Source organism: Somniosus microcephalus, chromosome 3 (genome assembly GCF_052327205.1).
Source record: "Somniosus microcephalus isolate GS21.2 chromosome 3, FLI_Smic_1.0, whole genome shotgun sequence".
Lineage (NCBI taxonomy): Eukaryota > Metazoa > Chordata > Chondrichthyes > Squaliformes > Somniosidae > Somniosus > Somniosus microcephalus.
In genome coordinates, this window is record NC_140989.1 from 379,248,589 (window position 1) to 379,273,917 (window position 25,329).

Sequence of the window (25,329 nt, forward strand, 5' to 3'; positions counted from 1 at the left end):
CAATGCACACAGCCCCCTATACAATGCACACAGCCCCCTATACAATGCACACATCCTCCAATACAATGCACACAGCCCCCTATTCAATGCACACAGCCCCCTATACAATGCACACATCCTCCAATACAATGCACACATCCTCCTACACAATGCACACAGCCTCCTATACAATGCACACATCCTCCTACACAATGCACACAGCCTCCTATACAATGCACACATCCTCCTATACAACGCACACAGACCCTATACAATGCACACCTCTCTATACAATGCACACATCCTCCTACACAATGCACACAGCCTCCTATACAATGCACACAGCCTCCTATACAATGCACACATCCTCCTATACAATGCACACAGCCTCCTATACAATGCACACAGCCTCCTATACAATGCACACATCCTCCTACACAATGCACACAGCCTCCTATACAATGCACACAGCCTCCTATACAATGCACACATCCTCCTATACAATGTACACATCCCCCTATACAATGCACACAGCCCCCTATACAATGCACACATCCTCCTATACAATGCACACAGCCTCCTATACAATGCACACATCCTCCTACACAATGCACACAGCCTCCTATACAATGCACACAGCCCCCTATACAATGCACACATCCCCCTATACAATGCACACAGCCCCCTATACAATGCACACATCCTCCTATACAATGCACACAGCCTCCTATACAATGCACACATCCTCCTACACAATGCACACAGCCTCCTATACAATGCACACATCCTCCTATACAATGCGCACAGCCCCCTATACAATGCACACATCTTCCTACACAATGCACACAGCCCCCTATACAAGGCACACAGCCACCTATACAATGCACAGCCCCCTATACAATGCACACAGCCCCTATACAATGCACACAGCCTCCTATACAATGCACACAGCCCCCTATACAATGCATGTAATCCTCTTATACAAACATCCAGAATTGGATGAGCAGAAATTCCCTCCAACTAAATATCGGGTAAGACCAAAGCCATTGTCTCCGGTCCGGCCACAAACTCCGTTCCCTAGCCACCGACTCCATCCTCTCACTGACAACTGTCTGAGGCTGAACCAGGCTGCTCATGACCTTGATTTTATATCTGACCCTGAGCTGAGCTTCCGACCCCATCTCCTCACCAGCACCAAGACCGCCTCCTTCCACCTCCACAACATCGCCCGTCTCCGCCCCGCCTCAGCTCATCTGCTGCTGAAAACCTCACCCTGCCTTTGTTCCCTCCAGACTCGACGATTCCAATCCTCTCCGGGCCGACCTCCCATCTTCCACCCTACATAACCTGAAGCTCATCCAAAACTCGCACCAAGTCCCATTCACCCGTCACCCCTGTGCTCGCTGATATACATTGACTCCTTTTAAAATTCTCATCCTTGTGTTCAAATCCCTCCATGGCCTCGCCCCTCCCTCTCTCTGTAACCTCCTCCAGCCCTACAACCCTCCGAGATCTCTGCGCTCCTCCAATTCTGGCCCCTTGTCCATCCCCGAATTTAATTGCTCCACCATTGGCGGCCGTGCCTTCAGCTGCCTGGGCCCTAAGCTCTGGAATTCCCTCCCTAATCCTCTCCGCCTCTCTCTCCTCCTTTAAGATGCTCCTTAAAGCCTCCCTCTTTGACCCAGCCTTTGGTCACCTGTCCTAATATCTCCTCATGTGTCTCGGGGTCAGTTTGTCTGATTTCCGCTCCTGTGAAGCACCTTGGGAGGTTTCACTGGGCACAGGCGCTATATAAATGCAGGTTGTTGTTGTACAATGCCAACATTCATGCTATAGAATGCACACACCCCTCCTATACAATCCACACCGCTCTATACAATGCCTGCTATCCTCAGATACAATGCACAGAAGCCTCTTCTCCAATGGCCCATTGCTGCTGTAGAATGCACACAGAATCTTCCTCTCCAATTCTCCAGCCCTCCTGTACAATCCACACAGGAACCTGTCTGATTCCCGGGCCAAGCCGCCAATCGCTGCTGGAAACAGCAAGGCGATCCCGGGAGATCCCGGGACAGAGTCTGACTCACTCTGGGGGAGATCAGCCAGCTCCGGACGGGGCGAGATCCCGGAGCCAGCTCCGCATTGCTCAGCAACAAGTCCAGGAGCCTCTTCAATGGCATCGGAGGAGTTTAGCCCAGAATCCGCACTCAGGGGAGAGAGAGAGTGAGAGAGAGTGAGAGGGAGAGAGGAGAGAGAGAGGGAGAGAGAGAGGGGGGGAGAGGAGAGAGAGAAGGAGAGAGAGAGGGATGGAGAGAGAGAGACAGAGAGAGAGAGAGAGAGGGAGAGAGAGAGAGAGGGGGAGAGAGAGAGGGAGAGGAGGGAGAGAGATAGGGAGAGGGGGAGAGGGGGGGAGAGGGGGAGAGAGAGGGAGAGGGGGGAGAGGGAGAGGGGGGAGAGAGAGAGAGAGGGAGGGGGGAGAGAGAGAGGGAGAGGGGGGAGAGAGAGAGGGAGAGGGGGGAGAGAGAGAGGGAGGGGGGAGAGAGAGAGGGAGAGGGGGGGAGAGAGAGAGGGAGAGGGGGGAGAGAGAGAGAGGGAGGGGGGAGAGAGAGAGGGAGGGGGAGAGAGAGGGAGAGGGGGGAGAGAGAGAGGGAGAGGAGGGAAAGAGAGAGGGAGAGGGGGAGAGAGAGGGAGAGTGGGGGAGAGAGAGAGGGAGAGGGGGGAGAGAGAGAGGGAGGGGGGAGAGGGGGGGAGAGGGGGGGAGAGACAGAGGGAGAGGGGGGGGAGAGAGGGGGGGAGAGAGAGAGGGAGAGGGGGGAGAGAGAGAGGGAGAGGGGGGGAGAGAGAGAGGGAGAATTTCTACCCAAAATTCACAAAAATATGCCCGGAATTCAGAAATTTGAATGACGACCAAAAACTCCCATACCTACTAGGGGAAGAAAGGAATTGTGTAACCTTAGCGGCACACAATGTTACAGCTTGCCATAAACAGAGGGACAACCACTAAATATAAGAAAAGAGTATATACAAATTATATGAATGTATATTTATACACTCAGGGATATATCTGTTTATACACTGTATGGATAGACCTGCGTTTATGTGTTCAACCATGAATGTTTTTCGATGCTTTGGCAACATAAGATGTACCTTGTCATGCCAATAAAGCGATTTGAATTGAATTGATAGGGAGGGGTATAGGGTGGGAGGGGGTTACAGTGATAGGGAGGGGTGTAGGGTGGGAGGGGGTTACAGTGATAGGGAGGGGTGTAGGGTGGGAGGGGGTTACAGTGATAGGGAGGGGTGTTGGGTGGGAGGGGGTTACAGTGATGGGGAGCGGTGTAGGGCGGGCGGGGGTTACAGTGATAGGGAGGGGTGTAGGGTGGGAGGGGGTTACAGTGATAGGGAGGGGTGTAGGGTGGGAGGGGGTTACAGTGATAGGGAGGGGTGTAGGGTGGGAGGGGGGTTACAGAGATAGGGAGGGGTGTAGGGTGGGAGGGGGTTACAGAGATAGGGAGGGGTGTAGGGTGGGAGGCGGTTACAATGATAGGGAGGGGTGTAGGGTGGGAGGGGGTTACAGTGATGGGGAGGGGGTGTAGGGTGGGAGGGGGTTACAGTGATAGGGAGGGGTGTAGGGTGGGAGGGGGTTACAGAGATGGGGAGGGGTGCAGGGTGGGAGGGGGTTACAGAGATGGGGAGGGGTGCAGGGTGGGAGGGGGTTACAGTGATAGGGAGGGGTGTAGGGTGGGAGGGGGTTACAGTGATGGGGAGGGTCTTAGGGTGGGCGGGGGTTACAGTGATAGGGAGGGGTGTAGGGTGGGAGGGGGTTACAGAGATAGGGAGGGGTGTAGGGCAGGAGGGGGTAACAGTAATGGGGAGGGGTGTAGGGTGGGCGGGGGTTAAAGTGATAGGGAGGGGTGTAGGGTGGGAGGGGGTTACAGTGATAGGGAGGTGTGTAGGGCAGGAGGGGGTTACAGTGATGGGGAGGGGTGTAGGGTGGGCGGGGGTTAAAGTGATAGGGAGGGGTGTAGGGTGGGAGGGGGTTACAGTGATAGGGAGGGGTGTAGGGTGGGAGGGGGTTACAGTGATTGGGAGGGGTGTAGGGTGGGAGGGGGTTACAGAGTTAGGGAGGGGTGTAGGGTGGGAGTGGGTTACAGTGATAGGGAGGGGTGTAGGTTGGGAGGGGGTTACAGTGATGGGGAGGGGTGTAGGGCGGGCGGGGGTTACAGTGATGGGGAGTGGTGTAGGTGGGCGGGGGTTACAGTGATGGGGAGGGGTGTAGGGTGAGAGGGGGTTACAGTGATAGGGAGGGGTGCAGGGTGGAAGGGGGTTATAGAGATAGGGAGGGGTGTAGGGTGGGAGGGGATTACAGTGATAGGGAGGGGTGTAGGTTGGGAGGGGGTTACAGAGATAGGGAGGGGTGTAGGGTGAGAGGGGATTACAGTGATAGGGAGGGGTGTAGGGTGGGAGAGGGTTACATTGATGGGGAGGGGTGTAGGGCGGGAGGGGGTTACAGTGATAGGGAGGGGTCTAGGGTGGGAGGGGGTTACAGAGATAGGGAGGGGTGTAGGGTGGGAGGGGGTTACAGAGATGGGGAAGGGTGGAGGGTGGGAGGGGCTTACAGTGATAGGGAGGGGTGTAGGGTGGGAGGGGGTTACAGTGATAGGGAGGGGTGTAGGATGGGAGGGGGTTACAGTCCAGCACCCGAGCGACGGCCGCAGTCCAGCACCCGAGCGACGACCACAGTCCAGCACCCGAACGACGACCGAGGCTCAGCCCGAGCGGCGGCTGGGCTAGAAAGCCCGGGAAAGGCCCGAGGAGCCAGGCCCAGAGACCTCTGAGGAGAAGGGGAGCAACCAGAAGGCTTCCAGAAGCAAACCAAGACTGTGAGTACAGGGCCCAGGGAGGGAGACTGAAGCCAGGGAAAGGCCCGAGGAGCCAGGCCGAGACAGAGGCACAGAGACCTCTGAGGGGGAGGGGAACAGCCCGAAGGCACCGGGAAACAGCGGCTCACAGACCCAGACCTGAGAAGGGTGAACCCAGAAGCCGAGGCCCAGGGACCACGGGGTCGGAGAGGGGGACCGGGAAAGTTCGCGAACAGGGAGAGGGAAACACCAAACCCGGGGCCCCAGAAAAGCTTATTCTAAGATCAACAATACTTTACCAAAAATGAGCGAATCAGAAGATCCACAACAGCCCCGCTTCCAGATTCCCCCCAACACCGCAAAAAAAGCTATAAAAGCGATCAAGCATGAGCAGATGAGAGAAAAACCAGAAACACTTTTTGCTGACTGTTACAACAATGGGACAAAAAGTAACCTCATTTTCTACTCAGATCAGCCAGTGGCTTGGATCACAGCAATAAAATCACACAATACCAATGTTAAGCTAGAAAATACCGCAAATGGGTCCATAATGAAAATTAACACACCAGGAGTCAGTTCAACTACGACGGTCAACGCGTACAATACCGGAACAATATTAGTGCAAGGCAACCTCGACAAATTTGCAACGGCCTTCAGGACACTGAAAAAATTAACTAAGGGGGGAAGGAACAGCCCCAGAGTGGCCCGCACTCCCCCCAACATTGACAACTTACCAGGAGAAAATCTGCCTGGTCAGGAGGTGAACGAGCCACACAGTTCAAACCAGACACTAACCCCGGGGAACCACAGCCACACGATACAACTGACAAACCCCAGCATAACTACCAGGGAGGAAGCCACACATAGTCCCCCTACCATTCCCAGCTCACCAAGAGAAGAGCAGCATAGCCAGGAAGTGAGTGAGCCCTCCAGGGCTGACCAGCCTAGCCAGGAAGTAAGTGAGCCTTCCAGGGCCGACCAGACACACACCCCGGGATCACACAAACAGATACAACCAAAAGATAAATTTAATCAATTAGAGATAGAGATGGTTAAACTTAGAGAGGACTTCCTCAAAATGAATGACGATCAAAATCAGGAGAGGGAGAGACACAAGAGAGAGCTGAAGCTACTTGAGAACCAGGTGAATCTACTTAGGAATCAGGTGAAAGAGCTGCAGGAAAAAGAAGAGAGCCATAGAGGAGAGATAACACCATTAGATCAGCAACCAGAGACTAGAGATAAGACAAGACAGAGCCGGACGGAACGGCTGCACTCCCACACGGAACAAAAGCAACAGACACACAATACAAGGGGTGCCACACAGACCGACCAGCATACTGATTCGCAATCTTCCCCCACCACCGTGGCACCACAAGCGGGCCGCTCACAAGAGGTACGCACACACCAGACACCCCAGCCCAGCACACACACTATGAGTCCAAGCGAAAGCCACCAGACAGTAAACACAAACAAGGCTGACGTCGTAATACTCATAGACTCAAATGGGAAATTTCTATGGGAGAAAAAGCTATTCCCTAGAAGTAAAGTAGAAAAGATCTGGTGCCCAACAACAAACAGAGCCATGGGATGGCTGACCAAAGCCAGATTAGGCTCCCCCCAACACATAATAATACACACGGGCACAAATGACCTAAAGACCCAACAGAAAGAAGTAGCAACATCGCTCAGAGCAATGATTAGGAAAGCAAGCAGTACATTTCCAAACACTAGAATCACTGTTTCCACAATATTGCCGAGAACAGACTTCAACAACAACACAATTCATGAAATAAATGCCAGCATAGCAAGAGACTGCGAATCAAAACACAACGTACACCTGGCCCAACACCCCACCCTCGATGAGGAATGTCTTTACGACCACGTCCACATCCAAAGGCAAAGAATATCGATCTTTGCTAAAGCCCTGAAGGACGTCGCTTTTAACCGGGTCCATACCCAGACTCCAAGAGGACACCCCCCCGACCACCAGAGATCAGCGGGGTACATATCAGGAACACTACAAGGACCACCAACACACCAACCGAGACCAGAGAGGATCCCCATGCAAAACAACAATATCAGACCTGCACCACTCCTGTCCCACAGGGGAATAGGACCGCTCCCAGCCAGACAGAGGGAGAGATGCACAGGACGTACGCAATACCTCAGACAGAAACAATCCATTAAGAGACAATAAGCAGATGTGCAGCAGCATCTACTTCCGCCTTATGGATCAAGGACTAATTAATAGAAAGAACTGTAACCAAATTGTATTAACTTTTGTAGACAACTGATGTGATCTTTTCTTTCCCCACACTTAGACACGACAAACACGTACCACTCTTTAACCTATCATAGTAAAAGATCAAACTTAACATGAAATCCTTATATATTTTGACCTGGAATATCCAAGGTCTACGCTCTTCACTGCGAGAAGTGAAAAGTAGGACCCCAGAGTTCATAGATGAAACTAAAGACCTAGATATTATCATTTTACAGGAAACTTGGTATAAAGGAAAAGGACACACTGGCTGTCCCCAAGGGTACACTGAGCTGGTGGTCCCCTCCAATAAATTATCAAGTGTAACCCAAGGCAGAGACTCCGGAGGCATACTGATCTGGTTTAAAACAGAACTTAAGAATTACATCAAATTTATAAAAAAGGGCGAAAACCATATGTGGCTCAAACTTGAGAGGGAGATTATCTCAAACACCCAAGATGTTTACATTTGCGCACTTTATATCCCTCCAATCGATTCCCCGTACCTTAAAGAGGACACCTTCTCCAACATGGAGGGGGAAATTATCCAATACCAGGCCCAGGGGAACGTGTTGATCTGTGGGGACCTCAATTCAAGAACGGGCGAAGAACCAGACTTCACCAATAATCAGGGAAACAATTACGTTTTCGGGAATAACCACTTTGACATCCCTTCCCTTCCATACAGGCATAACTGCGACAAGCAGTCAAATACCAATGGAAAACAGCTACTACAGCTCTGTCGAAACCTGGGTCTGTACATTGTCAATGGTAGGTTCATAGGAGACCTCCTAGGAAGATCGACCTATTGCTCACCTCTTGGCTGCAGCACAGTAGACTATATGATTACAAACTTAGACCCATCCTCTTTCAGAGCATTCACAGTCAAACCACAAACAACACTATCAGATCACAGTCAAATTACTATGTTCCTCAAAAAGACAGAAACAAACAACATAGAAACACAACCCAGTAAACTGTACAACAGCAAAAAATCGTACAGATGGGCCAAAAACGACACGGAAAAATACCAGAAAACAATTAGCAATGCATCAACTCAAGCTCTCTTAGACACCTTTCTGGACAACATATACACTCACAATAAAGAAGGCGTAAACCGGGCAGTTAGTAAACTAAACAATATTTTTGATAATTTGGCAACAAATGCAAACTTGAAAGCTCGCAAGAACAAACCCAAAAAGAAAACTATGAAAAATGGTTTGACCGAGATTGCCATAACATGAGGAAAAAACTTAGAAAAATATCAAACCAAAAACACAGACATCCAGAAAACGAGGAACTACGCCTTACTTGTTGTCAGACACTAACACAATACAGAAACACACTCAGAACCAAAAAAGAGCAATATATTAAGAATACACTCAGCTCCATGGAGGAATCCATTGATTCCAATTGTTTCTGGGAAAACTTGAAAACACTACACAAAAAACAACACGACGATTTGGTCATTCAAAATGGGGACACATGGGTAAACCACTTTGAAAAATTATACCAGAAAAACACACTAAGACCAGAGCAACACCAAATATGCAAAAAACTGGAAAAGCTAGAAATGGCCATAAAAGATAACCAAAACCCGCTGGACGCCATAATAACAGAAAAAGAACTTCTTGAAAAACTCAAGGACCTGCGACCAGGAAAAGCCTGCGGGACAGATGGCATACTAAACGAGATGATTAAACACACAGACAACAAAATGAAACTGGCTATCCTAAAACTCTTCAACTTGGTTCTGAGTGTCGGTTATTTCCCTGATATCTGGAACAAAGGACTCATAACGCCCATATACAAAAGTGGGGACAAAATTGACCCAAACAACTATCGAGGCATCTGTGTAAACAGTAACCTGGGGAAGGTATTCTGTAGCATCATAAACAAAAGACTTATAAACTTCCTTGAGGAGCACAATGTCTTGAGTAAAAGCCAAATTGGATTCCTGCCAAACTATAGAACATCCGATCATATCTTCACCCTACAGACCCTAATTGACAAACACGTTCACCATAACAAAAGCAAAATCTACGCATGCTTTGTAGATTTCCAGAAGGCTTTCGACTCCATCTGGCATGACGGTTTATGCCTGAAACTTATCGAAAGCGGGGTAGGAGGGAAAACATATGATGTAATTAAATCAATGTATACAAACAACAAATGTGCAGTTAAGATTGGAGACAAACAAACAAAATACTTCCCACAGGGGCGGGGGGTGACGCAGGGCTCGCCAATCTCACCGACACTCTTTAATATTTACATAAATGGATTGGCAAAACTACTTGAACAATCTACAGCACCCGGCCTCACCCTATATGAATCCAAGGTTAAATTCCTCCTCTATGCAGATGACCTGGTTCTGCTGTCACCTACTAAAGAGGGGCTACAGCAAAACCTGGACCTGCTGGAGTCGTACTGCCAGACTTGGGCCCTGACAATAAATCCCCAAAAAACCAAAGTCCTTGTGTTCCAGCAAAGATCCAAACATCAGGGACCCAAAATAAATTTCACAGTAGGAACAACCAAAATTGAACAAACCACTAACTACACATACTTGGGCTTAAAAATCAGTTCTACGGGAAACTTCAAACTGGCTGTGAATGAACTGAAAGAGAAAGCAAGAAGGGCTTTCTGTGCCATCAAAAAATCAATCCAAATAGAAATCCCAATTAGCATTTGGCTCAAAATTTTCAAATCAGTAATTGAACCAATTGCACTCTATGGCAGTGAGGTATGGGGACCGCTAACTCAACAAGAATTTGCAAAATGGGACAAACACCCAATTGAGATCCTACATGCAGAATTCTGTAAAAGTATCCTCCTGACTCAAAGGAAAACAGTAAACAATGCATGCAGGGCGGAACTAGGCCAATATCCATTAATAATCACTATCCAAAAAAGAGCCACCAAATTTTGGAATCACCTACAAATGAGCAATCCCCAATGCTATCACTACGACGCCCTGAAATGCCAAGAGCTGACCATAAAGAAGAATACCCTCAGTCAACTAGTCCTGGGACTCAGTGAAGTAACTACTAACAATACTAACAATAACCAGCCCCAGGACAGTGACAGGGTAACACAAAGAATTCGACCCAACACAATCGTCGCTAAGCAAAAGGAAAAATATCTGACATATTGGGCAGAAACAACAAAAACCCAAAGCAAACTCAATTGCTACTTGGCCCTAAACAGACAATACAACATAGCTGATTACCTGACCATGGTAAAGGATAACAAACTGAGAAGAACCTTGACAAGGTACAGACTTAGCGAACATAGCCTAGCGATCGAAAAAGGCAGACACAGGCAGACCAGGCTACCAAGAGAAGACAGGATATGCTCTCACTGCAGTCAGGGAGTAGTGGAGACAGAGATGCACTTCCTCACAGCCTGCGGAAAATATCAGGGCATCAGGGAGAATTTCTACCAAAAATTCTCACAAATATGCCCTGATTTCAGAAATCTGAATGACAACCAAAAACTCCCATTCCTACTGGGAGAGGAGAGAAGCTGTATAACACTGGCGGCACACTATGTTACAGCTTGCCATGAACAGAGGGACAACCAGTAAACTAAGAAAAGAATATATATAAACAATGCGAATGTATATTTATACACTCAGGGATATACCTGTTTATACACTGTATGAATAGAACTGCGTTTATGTGCTAAACCATAAATGTATTTTGATGCTTTGGCAACATAAGATGTAACTTATCATGCAAATAAAGCGATTTGAATTGTGAATTGTGAATTGGGTTACAGTGATGGGGAGGGGTGTAGGGTGGGAGGGGGTTACAGTGATGGGGAGGGGTGTAGGGTGGGAGGGGGTTACAGTGATAGGGAGGGGTATAGGGTGGGAGGGGGTTACAGTGATGGGGAGGGGTGTAGGGTGGGCGGGGGTTACAGTGATAGGGAGGGGTGTAGGGTGGGAGGGGGTTACAGTGATAGGGATTACTCTACTGTACCTGCTTTAATAACAGAGAGTGTCCCTCAGTTTCATTCCTCGGGCAGTGACTGGGGAACGAGTGTGCTGAGGTTCATGGGGACGTCTCTCTGCTTAATCCCAACATCTGATGGAATGATGTGCAGATGGTCCTTGGAATAAACACCTTGTCTGGGATTCCATTAATCACTGGCAGCAATTAACAGGACATTCAATGACTGAATCGTTGCCCCAACTTGTCATGTAGCAGTCCCGCTGAATCGAGGAGATTCAGTATAACTGGTGTTAAACGTTGATTCCTTCACCTTCCAGCCCTCACCAGCTCCATTATTCCCTCTCAAGGTCACTGATTTAATTTGCGATTATAACAGCCTTGGGTTGAGATGTTTTGACTGCAATGATTTTCTGTCCTTGTCGCTCAGTGTCTGAAGCCCAGGACTGGGGACGAGCTTGTTGGTCTGCCTGGTGTCCGAGTGTGGAGTGAGGTGAAGCGTTAAGGATGAGTTTGAGCTGACAGTAATGGGATGGAGAGCAGGACTTTGCTCAGCTCAGTGCAGGAGTCAGTGGGCTGGAGGTCAGCTCAATAAGAGGCTTCTCTTAAACAATTCATCAAAAGGGAGAAAAGTTCCTTCTACAAACTCCGAGCTCTCACAGACACTCACCTTCATGAGGCAAGAAGACATCAGCCAATGGGAATCCATCTGTTGCCCCATTGGAAGAGGAGCAGAGAGATCTCCCGGTGTCCTGGTCAACATTCCTCCCTCAACCATCTCAGAGTTTACATCGACCGATTGCAATAATATGGAGGGTGAACCTGTGAAGGAAAAGCCATATTTCAGAAAGATACACCATCCTATCAACAGATTTCTGATATTATTAAACATGGCATACTGAGATTAAAAGTCTAAAAAGCCTCAACGACACAAGCTGTCAATACAGGCTTCTTAGGTAAGAGTTGTAAACACCACACGAGCTTTTGAAATGGGAATTGATTGTTAATACTGAGACAAAGGCCCTTATGAAGAAGCAAAGGCTTGCTTCCGAGGAGTCTGCTGTTTGGAACCAACACAATAGCAATGCCCAAGTAAAGTGTTAAAAACTGACACTTCGAACAGAAACACAGAAAATTAAAAAACCATGTGCCTTTGCTAAAAGTAACATCAAATGAGAAACAGGAAACATGATTATATATAGAACCAATTGAAGTAGATAAGAAATGCAAAGAACACCCTAGTTGAAGTGTTTTTGATTTACATATTGTAAAAAGTACCTACAGAAGACTGAAAATATGACATCAATAGATGACACCAAGCAATCACATGGTTTTTGTATTGAAAATGAAACAGTTAGGAGACACAACGTCTGATTACAACCAGTTAAGCCAATATTAAGAATTTAATTGAGGCCCTTTGTAAGAATGGCATGAAAGAGATAAATCTGTAATAACCATTTTTTATGATAAGTTTTTGAAACACCTACACAGCAGACAGGGTTCTGAAAGTTAACAGCTGAAATGACAGTAAGATTAGAAAGAATTCAACAGAAGATGACTAGAGATAATTAGCTTACATCAGCAGAAAACTTCAAAGAATAAACCACTAAAAAAGAGTGTAAAAATAGAGCTTTCAAATAGAAAGTCAGAAGTCGCTGGAAGGGGCAAGCGATTCTCAACTTCAGAGGCAGGCTCTGTAAGTTTTTAACTCTTTGAGTCTCGGGGATCAAGAGGTATTCTTATTTGATTTTGGTGGATATTCTGGATTAGAAATAATAAGAAATGTAAAAATGTACAAAGTTAATATTTGAGAATAAGGATCTCTCAGAATAAGAAATGTAAGCTATTTGTATTTTGAACTGTTAATGTCGCGATTGACTCACCAGCTGTTAACTGTATGTCGGCTCTTAAGTAAATCTATATATTTTTAGAATTGTCTCAAATAGTATGTAATACCCAATGGAAATGTTATGTACGCTAAGTATGGTTATCAAATCTTTAACTTAGACACTGTATTATTATTGTTATAAATCCCTGGGTTAAAGTTGCCCATGTGAAGGTACGGCAAGAACTTTTCAGGACACAATGTGCCTAAGAGCAGACTTTCCATAATTCTGCACCAGTATCAACTGTTGCAGACAGTGAGGCTGCGCAGTCTCCAGGCAGAAACCCCAGGAGGAAGGGGTGGAGTCCGGGTTTTTCGAGCGGGAAAGGGGAGCGACTGGAAGAGAAGAGGGCAGGAGCTCTGAAAAAGAGGGCTCAGGAGGCAAATGGCTGCCGCATCCCGTCCCGGGCTTCCAAACTCGGCCGCCGCCCTTCGTATTAGTAGCTCTGCATCCAGAACTCAAAGTGGGATTCAGTGATCGTGAAGAGAATTCAACGAAGGGGTTCGGAGTCGTAAGTCTTGCAGACATTATACATACCATGAGCTCCAACTTAAGCGCGCCAACGAAAGAATGCACTCGAATTTGGACACAGGGACAGATTCTCCTTTGAATCCATGTAAATGGAGAATGTATGTTTATTATGTCTAGATTCATTCTAATGTATGCAAATGTCTAATTTGGTTCATTGACCCGTAATCTTCTTATACTGTCTGACATTAAAACTATAAAGTAAGATAATTAGAATTAAGCCATTGTAGTAGTGATCTCCTTACTGGACTATAGAATACTGTCTACAACAGAGACCACATCTCACATATATCTAGAGAACCGTGAAGGGGTTACATTTTGGGGGCTCGTCCGGGATTGTGGTCTATTTATGTCAGTAAACTAACAGTACTGAATGCTCATTGCTAAGAGAGTGGTTTGTGGTTTCTACTGGGCTGTTTGAGCATAAAAGATGGATGTTATTGAGGTTGAAGCTTGGTGCAAACGGAAGCAGATAGCTACTACCCATGCCATTGTGCTGAATGGTGTTGCTAACGATGACCCTGATGATGTCTTGCTAAGGGCTCTGAATTGTGTCAAAGCCTTTGGAAAGGTTAGGATAGTTGAGCGCTGCTTGGATACAGCTACCAAGAAGCAGTTTGTGTTGATCCAGACATCAGAGAACCTGAGAGGTCATGGTTTACCTGAGGCAGTTGGGCTTTCTGAAGAGGCTTGTCCCTGGCCAGTTCAGTTTGTCCCTATTACTACTAAGGAAGAAGAAGGGTTTCAGACCAAGTTGTTGTCATTCTTGAGACAAGAAGGAAAGACTGTTGCTGATGTCAAAGGTCTGATAGGTCCTTCAGCCCTGGATATGAACACTCAGTTGGTCAGTGCCATTAGTTCTCTGGTGGATAAATGCACCAATCTGCCCTTCGAGGCTCAGGGATATGTAAGCTCCGTATGTTCTCAGGAGTGAGACCAACTCCCAGTGGGGAAGAGGAGTACAACGCTTGGGCTGAGCAGACCCTGCGTCTGCTAGAGGAATGGCAGTGCAGTGACAATGTGAAGAGGCAGAGAATAGTAGAAAGCCTTAAGGGTCCTGCTGCTGACATTGTAAGATTCTTAAAGGCGCAGAACACCTCTGCTACTTCCTTTGACTGCATGCAGGCTCTAGAAACTGCCTTTGGAACTACTGAAACCATTTCAGATTTGATGGTCAGATTCAGAAGCACATTCCAGTGCGAGGGAGAGAAGCTGTCCAGTTATCTGCTGAGAATAGACAAACTGCTGCATTGTATGTTACGGAAAAGAGGGATTGAGTTGCCTGAAATGAATCGGTTCCGCATTGAACAGGTTGTGCAAGGTGCATTGCTCGAAGACGTGACTGCTCTTCGCATACGCATGACCCATAAGTTGCGAGATCCACCTACCTTCACTGAGCTGCTAAGGGAAGTCAGAGAGGAGGAGGATATGCTTCAGGCCCGGAATGTAGCAAAGAGTGCTGTGATGTCCAAGCTTGTGACTCCTGTTACAGTTCCTACTCCTAAGGGTGATGTCAACCCTGAGATGGAACAGCTGAAGAAGGAAATAAATGTCATGAGAGCCGAGATGGCATATTTTCGGTCTAAGCCCAACACAGAAAGGGATGACGCACGGGTGCAAAAGGTTGAACACCCTGCGAAGTCTAACAGCAAAATGAATGATTCCTCTAAAGGATATCCCCATGAAGGAGATAGACCTGGAGTCTTTTGTTATAACTGTGGAAAGGATGGACATTTCAAGCGAGAATGTAGAGGTGAGGAAAATCTAAAAAAAGTAAATGACCGTCTCATAAAACTTACCAAGAAGTCGGGAAACTACAAAGGGGCACAGTAACGGAACGGCCTGCTGTCCCTGTAGTTAAGACACGTTCCGCTAAGTGCAATAATAGACGAGGGGATATGAAAGACATCATACCTGAAGGTTTAGTAGGGCCGAGTTCTGCTGTATCAATACAGATTGAAGGCATTTATACTAAAGCTATCCTCGACACGGGTTCTCAGGTTACCATACTGTACAGATCCTTCTATGACCGATACCTGACGCATTTGCCGTTAACCCCAATCAGTCTTCTGCAGATCTGGGGCCTTAGTCCTGCTGATTACCCATATGATGGCTATTTGTCGCTGAGGTTGGAGTTCTTGGAAGCTGATGTAGGGACCACTGAGACCATTGATGCACTTGTGTTGGTTTGCCCTGACCCCCATGGTGAAAGGTGAGGTTTCCATACTGATTGGCAGTAATACACCCATAGTGAGACGACTCCTGACAAGCTGCAAAAAGCAGGGAGGTGAAAACTTCTTGAGCACCAGACACATTCACCCTGTTTTCAAAAAGGCTTTTGAGAAACTGCCTGAAATTTCTTCTGAGGTAGATGATAGCAAAAGAGGAACTGTGTGGTACGTTCGAGCCAAACCTATCACCCTGCGTCCTGGAGGAGTGGCTAGAACCCCTGGGATACCAAAATTCCCTGGAACGCCAGGTACTGAAGCCATTCTGATAGAGTCACCTGATGATCCTGCAGAAGAGTCACGGTTTCCAAATGAGCTTCTGGTGAGACCAGAGTTGCAGACCCCGACAGCTGTGATGTCAAGGAGAGTTACAGTGACCGTGAGGAATATGTCAGGCAAAGGAATCACATTGAGGAAAGGAATGCCGATTGCGCATCTGTTTCCTGTAAATGTACTGTCGTCACATGTGAAGGAAGAGTCCAAAGTTAACTCAACCAGAGATCTGACACCCTCCTCCTTCAACTTTGGAGATTCACTCGTTCCTAAAGAATGGAAGGACCGATTAGTCAGGAAGATGATGGAGCGGAGAGGAGTTTTCTCTACTCATGAGTTTGATGTTGGTTGTAGTAAGAGTACTCGCCATTCTATCAGAATTACCGAGGATAAACCCTTTCGGGAGAGGTCTCGATGGCTGGCACCAGCTGACATCGAAGCAGTGAGACAGCACCTGTCGCAGTTAAAAGAAGCTGAGATCATTACCGAGTCCAGGAGTCCTTATGCATCTCCTATAGTGGTGGTGAGGAAAAAGAACGGAAAGATTTGGATGTGTGTGGACTTTAGGACGCTTAACAGACGTACTATTCCCGACCAATACACTGTTCCAAGAATTGAGGATGCACTGGCTTGTCTTAATGGAAGCAAGTGGTTCAGTGTGTTGGATCTCAGAAGTGGATACTACCAAATACCGATGAGTGAATCGGACAAAGAAAAGACAGCCTTTATATGTCCAGTTGGGTTCTACCAATTTGAAAGGATGCCACAGGGAGTTTCAGGCGCTCCAGCAACTTTTCAAAGAATAATGGAACAAACAGTTGGGGACATGAACTTGCTCGAAGTATTGGTGTACTTGGACGATATCATTGTGTTTGGGGCAACCCTTGAACAACACGAAGCTCGGTTGCTGAAAGTGCTTGGTCGCCTGGAGGATGAAGGTCTCAAGCTATCATTGGACAAGTGTCAGTTTTGCCAAACATCCGTGTCCTATGTGGGGCATATTGTATCACAGGATGGAGTAGCCACAGATCCATCCAAGATCGAAGCTGTTACCACATGGCCCAAACCGAACACAGTGACTGCCTTGCGGTCATTTCTTGGGTTCTGCGGATATTACAGGCGCTTTGTGCAGGATTACTCCAAAGTGGCCCATCCTCTGAATCAGCTGCTGGCTGGTTACCTCCCACCAGCCGAGAGGAAGAAAAAGGCTAAAGGTAAAGAGAACAAGGACTACTTCAAACCCTCTGAGCCTTTTGGTGTTAGATGGGATGAGAAATGCGAAGAGGCCTTCCACACCTTAAAGCAAAGTCTTACTCAAGCCCCCGTGTTGGCTTTTGCAAACCCACAGCTGCCATATGTGCTACACGTGGATGCCAGTCAAGAAGGGTTGGGTGGTGTGTTGTATCAGGACCAAGGAGCAGGGCTGAGACCCGTAGCGTTCATCAGTCGCAGTCTTACGCCATCAGAGCGTAACTACCCAGCTCATAAGCTAGAATTCTTGGCGTTGAAGTGGGGGGTGGTGGATAAGCTGCAGGATTATCTGTATGGAGCGAAGTTTGAAGTGAGGACAGACAATAATCCATTAACCTATGTGTTGACTTCGGCAAAACTTGATGCCACCGGCCACCGCTGGCTTGCTGCACTATCTGCTTACGACTTTAGTCTCAGGTACAGACCTGGGAACCAGAACATTGGCGCAGATGCTCTGTCTCGTCGCCCACACTACCAGAAACCAGAGTGGAAAGATGTTGCTTCAGCAGATGTGAAAGTAATGTGTCAGATGTCCGTGGTATCTGGACCAACGAATTCATTTCATGCCCGAGAGATTGACCACTTGGGAGCGTCAATGCATGCTGTTCCCCAGGCATTTTGCAACCTTTCCAGTTTGGATGTACAAAACTTACCCATGTTGTGTTCATCTGAAATATCCAAAGCACAACAGGAGGATCCCTGTATTCATGAGGTGTTTTCAGCTCTCCGCCTGGGTGATATTACACAGATCGACAAATCAAAACATCCTGACTGTCGTCTGCTCCTAAGAGAATGGGACCACTTGGAAATTAAAGAGGGAGTGTTGTGTAGAATCACTCACCCACCCACTAAACCATGTCATTCACAGTTGGTCCTGCCTGAAAAGTACAGGGAAATAGTGATGAAGCCTTTGCATGATGACGCAGTTCATCTGGGAGTAGATAAGACCTATGGGTTGGTCAAGGGCAGATTCTATTGGCCGCGTATGAAGTCTGCGGTTGAGGAGTTCTGCAAGTCCTGTGCACGCTGTGTCCAGAGAAAGACTTTACCTAAAAGAGTTGCTCCTCTGTTTCACATGCAAAGTGATGGACCTCTAGACCTTGTCTGTATGGATTTTCTGTCCATCGAACCCGATTCCAGCAATACCGCAAATGTCTTGGTCATTACAGATCATTATACTCACTATGCCCAAGCTTTTCCCACAAAGGATCAGAAAGCATCCACCGTTGCCAAAGTGTTGTGGGAGAAATACTTCATCCACTATGGACTGCCAAAGCGAATACACAGTGATCAAGGTAGAGACTTTGAAAGTAGACTTATACATGAGTTGTTGTCCATGCTCGGGATTGAGAAGTCAAGAACAACTCCATACCATCCTCAGGGAGATCCTCAACCTGAGCGGTTTAACCGTACTTTGTTAGACATGCTTGGAACGCTGGATTCAAAGCGAAAGAACAAGTGGAGTCGGCACATTGGACATCTTGTTCATTCTTATAATTGTACCCGAAATGACACTACAGGTTTTTCACCATACTACCTCATGTTTGGACGTGAAGCGAGGATGCCGGTGGATTTGTGTTTCGGAGTATCCAGTGATGGCACATCACAGAGAACTTACCTCAAGTATGTATCTGACATGAGAAAGGAATTGCAAGCTGCTTATGAACTTGCTGAGTCTGTTTCTGCCAAACAGAATAAAGGAAATAAGCAGAGGTATGACCAGAAGATCCGTTTTTCCCAACTCATGCCTGGTGACCGAGTTCTCATACGGAACCTAGGACTTCAAGGGAAACATAAGTTAGCAGACCGCTGGGCTTCTACACCTTACATTGTTGAAAGTCAAATGTCACAACTACCTGTGTTTCGGCTAAAACCTGCAGGTGGGAATGGACCCATAAAAATACTGCACCGGAATCATATCCTGCCATTGGGACAGCAAGTGCATCTGGATCCGCCAGCAGATAATGTGCTGACACCTAGTAGGAGAACCCTGCAGAGAAGAAGAAGGAAAAAAATGAGAAACCAGGAAAACTTTGTTCCAGAAGACAGAAAACCCATGACACAGTGTGTGGATCATGAGGAACCTGATGAGTCGGAAGATGAAGAATGGGATCTATGGTACGACCTCCCAGAAAGACGCATAAGACAGAATCTGGATGAATTGTCTGAACCATTTAGCTCAGACTTGGACATGGTCTGGGAAGAACCAGATGCTTCCGAGAAGGAGATAAAAGAGATTGAAAGACATGATAACAAAGGAACCAACGCCTCCAACGTAGCTGAAGGAACTGAAGACCGGGTATCCGAAATAAGGAGCTCACAGCAAGTTAAGAAGGTTCCTGAAAGATTGACATACAGTACACTAGGAGTGCCAAGTGTAATGATAGCCCCTACGGTTCACTATGTTACCTCCCTTTATACATGGTTGGGAAGCATGCAACCACTTATGTGTAAAGTTCATTAGTCATGGGGACATGCCTATATTTGGTAGGGGGGGAGTGTAATACCCACTGGAAATGTTATGTACGCTAAGTATGGTTATCAAATCTTTAACTTAGACACTATTATTATTGTTATAAATCCCTGGGTTAAAGTTGCCCATGTGAAGGTACGGCAAGAACTTTTAAGGACACAATGTGCCGAAAAGCAGACTTTCCATAATTCTGCACCAGTATCAACTGTTGCAGACAGTGAGGCTGCGCAGTCTCCAGGCAGAAACCCCAGGAGGAAGGGGTGGAGTCGGGGTTTTTCGAGCGGGAAAGGGGAGCGACTGGAAGAGAAGAGGGCAGGAGCTCTGAAAAAGAGGGCTCAGGAGGCAAATGGCTGCCACATCCCGTCCCAGGCTTCCAAATTCGGCCGCCGTCCTTCGTATTAGTAGCTCTGCATCCAGAACTCAAAGTGGGATTCAGTGATCGTGAAGAGAATTCAACGAAGGGGTTCAGAGTCGTAAGTCTTGCAGACATTATACATACCATGAGCTCCAACTTAAGCGCGCCAACGAAAGAGTGCACTCGAATTTGGACACAGGGACAGATTCTCCTTTGAATCCATGTAAATGGAGAATGTATGTTTATTATGTCTAGATTCATTCTAATGTATGCAAATGTCTAATTTAGTTCATTGACCTGTAATCTTCTTATACTGTCTGACGTTAAAACTATAAAGTAAGATAATTAGAATTAAGCCATTGTAGTAGTGATCTCCTTACTGGACTATAGGATACTGTCTACAACAGAGACCACATCTCACATATATCTAGAGAACCGTGAAGGGGTTACAAGTATTTCTGTATCAAACTCGCATACTCAATTTCTCTAGACTCTTTTGTGAGGAGTTGCAGAATGCTCGGGGGGTTTTCCGGACCCTCATAATATCTGGAAGGTTACAGTCTCGTAAAACTTATTAAAAGTGCTATCCGGAGGATGTTAATATCTTTAGGTCATTCCTCTCCTTTAGGGAGAGATAGTCTGAACCTTTAGACCCAATTAAGCGTCTTATAGAAAACGACTATCTCTAACTTCAGTTGAAGGTGAACATCTGGGGAAGACGCCTGATCTCGGGTTGCCTGAAAAGGGCTTGGACTAGTAATTATCCCTTCAAACAAAGGCAGGCTTGGAGTGTCACTGGCCCCTTCTGGGAATGTGAGGGATAAACAGATCTCCCTGTGGGCCCTACAACCCTCCGAGATCACTGCGCTCCTCCAACACCGGGAATGTGAGGACAACAGATCTCTCTGTGGGCCCTACAACACTCCGAGATCACTGCGCTCCTCCAACACCGGGAATGTGAGGACAACAGATCTCCCTGTGGACCCTACAACCCTCCGAGATCACTGCGCTCCCCCAACACTGGGAATGTGAGGACAACAGATCTCCCTGTGGACCCTACAACCCTCCGAGATCACTGCACTCCCCCAACACCGGGAATGTGAGGACAACAGATCTCCCTGTGGGAAATACAACCCTCCGAGATCACTGCGCTCCTCCAACACCGGGAATGTGAGGACAACAGATCTCCCTGTGGGCCCTACAACACTCCGAGATCACTGCGCTCCTCCAACACCGGGAATGTGAGGACAACAGATCTCCCTGTGGACCCTACAACCCTCTGAGATCACTGCGCTCCCCCAACACTGGGAATGTGAGGACAACAGATCTCCCTGTGGACCCTACAACCCTCCGAGATCACTGCGCTCCCCCAACACCGGGAATGTGAGGACAACAGATCTCCCTGTGGGCCCTACAACCCTCCAAGATCACTGCGCTCCTCCAACACCGGGAATGTGAGGGACAACAGATCTCCCTGTGGGCCCTACAACCCTCCGAGATCACTGCGCTCCCCCAACACTGGGAATGTGAGGACAACAGATCTCCCTGTGGGGCCTACAACCCTCTGAGATCACTGTGCTCCTCCAACACCGGGAATGTGAGGACAACAGATCTCCCTGTGGGGCCTACAACCCTCCGAGATCACTGCGCTCCTCCAACACCGGGAATGTGAGGACAACAGCTCTCCCTGTGGGCCCTACAACCCTCCAAAATCACTGCGCTCCTCCAACACTGGGAATGTGAGGACAACAGATCTCCCTGTGGGCCCTACAACCCTCCGAGATCACTGCGCTCCTCCAACACCGGGAATGTGAGGACAACGGATCTCCCTGTGGCCCTACAACCCTCCGAGATCACTGCGCTCCTCCAACACCGGGAATGTGAGGACAACAGATCTCCCTGTGGGCCCTTCAACTCTCCGAGATCACTGCGATCCTCCAACACTGGGAATGTGAGGACAACAGATCTCCCTGTGGACCTTACAACCCTCCGGGATCACTGCGCTCCTTCAATTCCGGCCTCTTGTCCATCCCCCACCTCCTTTGCTCCACCATTGGCGGCTGTGCATTCATCTGCCTGGGCCCCGAGCTCTGGAATTCCCTCCCTAAACCTCTCCACTCCTCTCTCCTCCTTTAAGACTCTCCTTAAGATCTACCTCTGTGACCAAGCTTTTGTTCCCCTGTCCTAATATCTCCTTCTGTGGCTCGGTGTCAATTTTTCTCAGATTAAGCTGCTATGAAGCACCTTGGGATGTTTTCTACATTAAAGGCGTTATCTAAATGCAGGTTGTTGTTGTTTGATCCTGTCCTATAATTGAGTTGCTCACACGAACCATCCAATCCATGAGAGATGGTAATAAACAGACCAATAAATATCTGAGCCCGAGATTCCGGAGTCAGGGTTTCATTCCATTCATCCTCTTTATCCCCTTCATTCTTTCACAGAGATATTTACTCCATTCTCTCTTTATTTTAATCTCCCTGAAGATTGAGGCTCAGATTATGTTAGTTTATCGCTGCCTTCCATTTCATTTCCTTTAATCCCACCTATATGTCACCCCGACCTCATTGGTGAAATATTGAATATTAATAAACCCGGCTCACCATCATTCTCGCTCTTTACTGTCAGTACATAGGAACATAGGAACAGGAGGAGGCCATACACACCCTTACTACCAAGGACACCTTCTCGAGCCTGTTCGGCCTTTCAATGAGATCATGGCTGATCTGTATCCTAACTCCATTTACCCGCCTTGGCTCCATATCCCTTAATACCCTTGGCTAGGAAAATGTATCCATCTCAGATTGACCGGCGATAAACTTCCCAATCTCACGGCCTGTATCTTTAGTCATCCAGGGAGCTGTAGCTATGGATTCACTTCCTTTCCCCCTCGTTGGAATGTGCCGACTCTGTACCCGAACTATCTCCTCTCTAGAATTGAGGGAGGAAATGGCGGAGGTACTGGCCATAATATTCCAATCCTCATTAGATACGGGGTGGTGACAGAGGACTGGAGAATTGCAAATGTTACACCATTGTTCAAAAAGGGGTGTAAAGATAAACCCAGCAACGACAGGCCAGTCAGTTTGACCTCGGCAGTGGGGAAGCTTTTAGAAACAGTAATCAGGGACAAAATTAACAGTCACTTGGACAAGTGTGGATTAATTAAGGAAAGCCAGCACGGATTTGTTAAAGGCAAATCGTGTTTAACTAACTTGAATGAGATCTTTAATGAGTTAACAGAGAGGGTTGATGAGGGTAATGCGGTTGACGTGGTGTACATGGATTTCCAAAAGACGTTCGACAAAGTGTCACATAATAGGCTTGCCAGTAAAGTTGAAGCCCATGGAATTCAAGGCACTGTGGTAGTCTGGATATGAAACTGGCTAAGAGATAAGATCAGAGAGTCGTGGTGAACGATTGTTTTTCGGACTGGAGGAAGGTTTACAGTGGTGTTCCCCAGGGGTTGGTTCTAGGACCACTGCTTTTCTTGATATATATTAATGATTTGGACTTGGGTGCACAGGGAACAATTTCAAAATTTGCAGATGACAATAAACTTGGAAATACAGTGAACAGTGAGGAGGAGAATGATAGACTTCAGGAAGACATAGACAGGCTGGTGAAATGGGCGGACACGTGGCAGATGAAATTTAACGCAGAAAAGTGTGAAGTGATACATTTTGGTAGAAAGAATGAGGAGAGGAAATATAAACTAAATGGTCCAATCCTGAAAGGGGGGCACGAACAGAGAGACCTGGGGGTGTGTGTGCGTTGAAGGTGGCAGGACAGGTTGAGAAAGCAGTTAAAAAGGCTTACGGGATCCTGGGCTTCATAAATAGAGGGATAGAGAACAAAAGTGTGGAGATTATGATGAACCTGTATAAAACACTGGTTCGGCCCCAACTGGAGCATTGTGTCCAATTCTGGGCACCACACTTTAGGAAGGATGTGAAGGCCTTAGAGAGGGTGCAGAAAAGATTTACGAGAATGATTCCTGGAATGAGGGACTTCAGTTACGTGGATAGACTGGAGAAGCTGGGGTTGTTCTCCTTGGAGCAGAGAAGGTTGAGAGGAGATTTGATCGAGGTGTTCAAAATCATGAGGGGTCTGGACAGAGTCGATAGAGAGAAACTGTTCCCATTGGCGGAAGGGTCGAGAACCAGAGGACACAGATTTAAGGTGATTGGCAAAAGAACCAAAGGCGATATAAATAAAAGCTCTTTTACTCAGCGAGTGGTTATGATCTGGAATGCACTGCCTGAAAGGGCGGTGGAGGCAGATTCAATCACAGCTTTCAAAGGGGAGTTGGATAATTATCTGATGGAAAGTAATTAGCAGGGCTCCGGGGAAAGGGCGGGGGAGTGGGACTAGCTGAAGTGTTCTTGCAGAGAGCCGGCACGGGCTCGATGGGCCGAATGGCCTTGTTCCGTGCTGTAACCATTCTCTGATTCTATAAAATGATTAATTGAGCCCCGGCATTGACTGCTTTGTGTGGGAGGGAGTTCCACACTTCCACCACCCTTTGTGGGAAGAAGTGTTTCCTAACTTCTCTCCTGAATGGCCTGGCTCTGATTTTAAGGTTCTGTCCCCTTGTCCTAGACTCACCCACCAGCGGAAAAAGTTTCTCTCCATCGACCCTCTCAGTTCAAAGTACTGGCGGAGAGTGATGTCAGCTCCCAGTCTCCCCCTCGCACTGTTCCAGAAGGTGTGCTTGTTAGTCAGGAGCTCTCAATTCACTTGGTTTCAATCCTTAGCTTCAGATCTTCCATGAATAGATTCAGCGGAGGTTGGATTCTCTCTGAGGTATCGCACAGGCTGAATATACATTTGTGTCTCAGTCACTGAGACTGGTTTCATTTATTAGCCCCGTTTACACCACACTGACCCCCGACCCCGGCCATCGGCTAATTAGGCTGTGAGGATAAAATAGCAGCTTGGAGTTTCTAGAAACGTGAAACTCTGTGTCTGGAACATTTACAGGAGCAATCTTTCTATCCGGGCTTCCTCCGTGACCAAGGTATTAAAGCGCCATCATTTCTGAATGTCTGATCTGTAATCTGAGCATGTTAGGACACTGGAGAGAGGAGAGAGCTTGGTTTCTGTGTCTACAAAGAACTTTATCATCCTCGGTCTACAAAACCTGCCAACGGAATCTTTTACTGAGAGAGATTGAGCATCGACTGCTGGAAAGGGAGAGGTTTTGATCTCAGATACTTTGTTGAAAGGAGCTCCTGTAGAATCATGAGAAGGAAAGAAAGATTGAAAGGACTTGCAT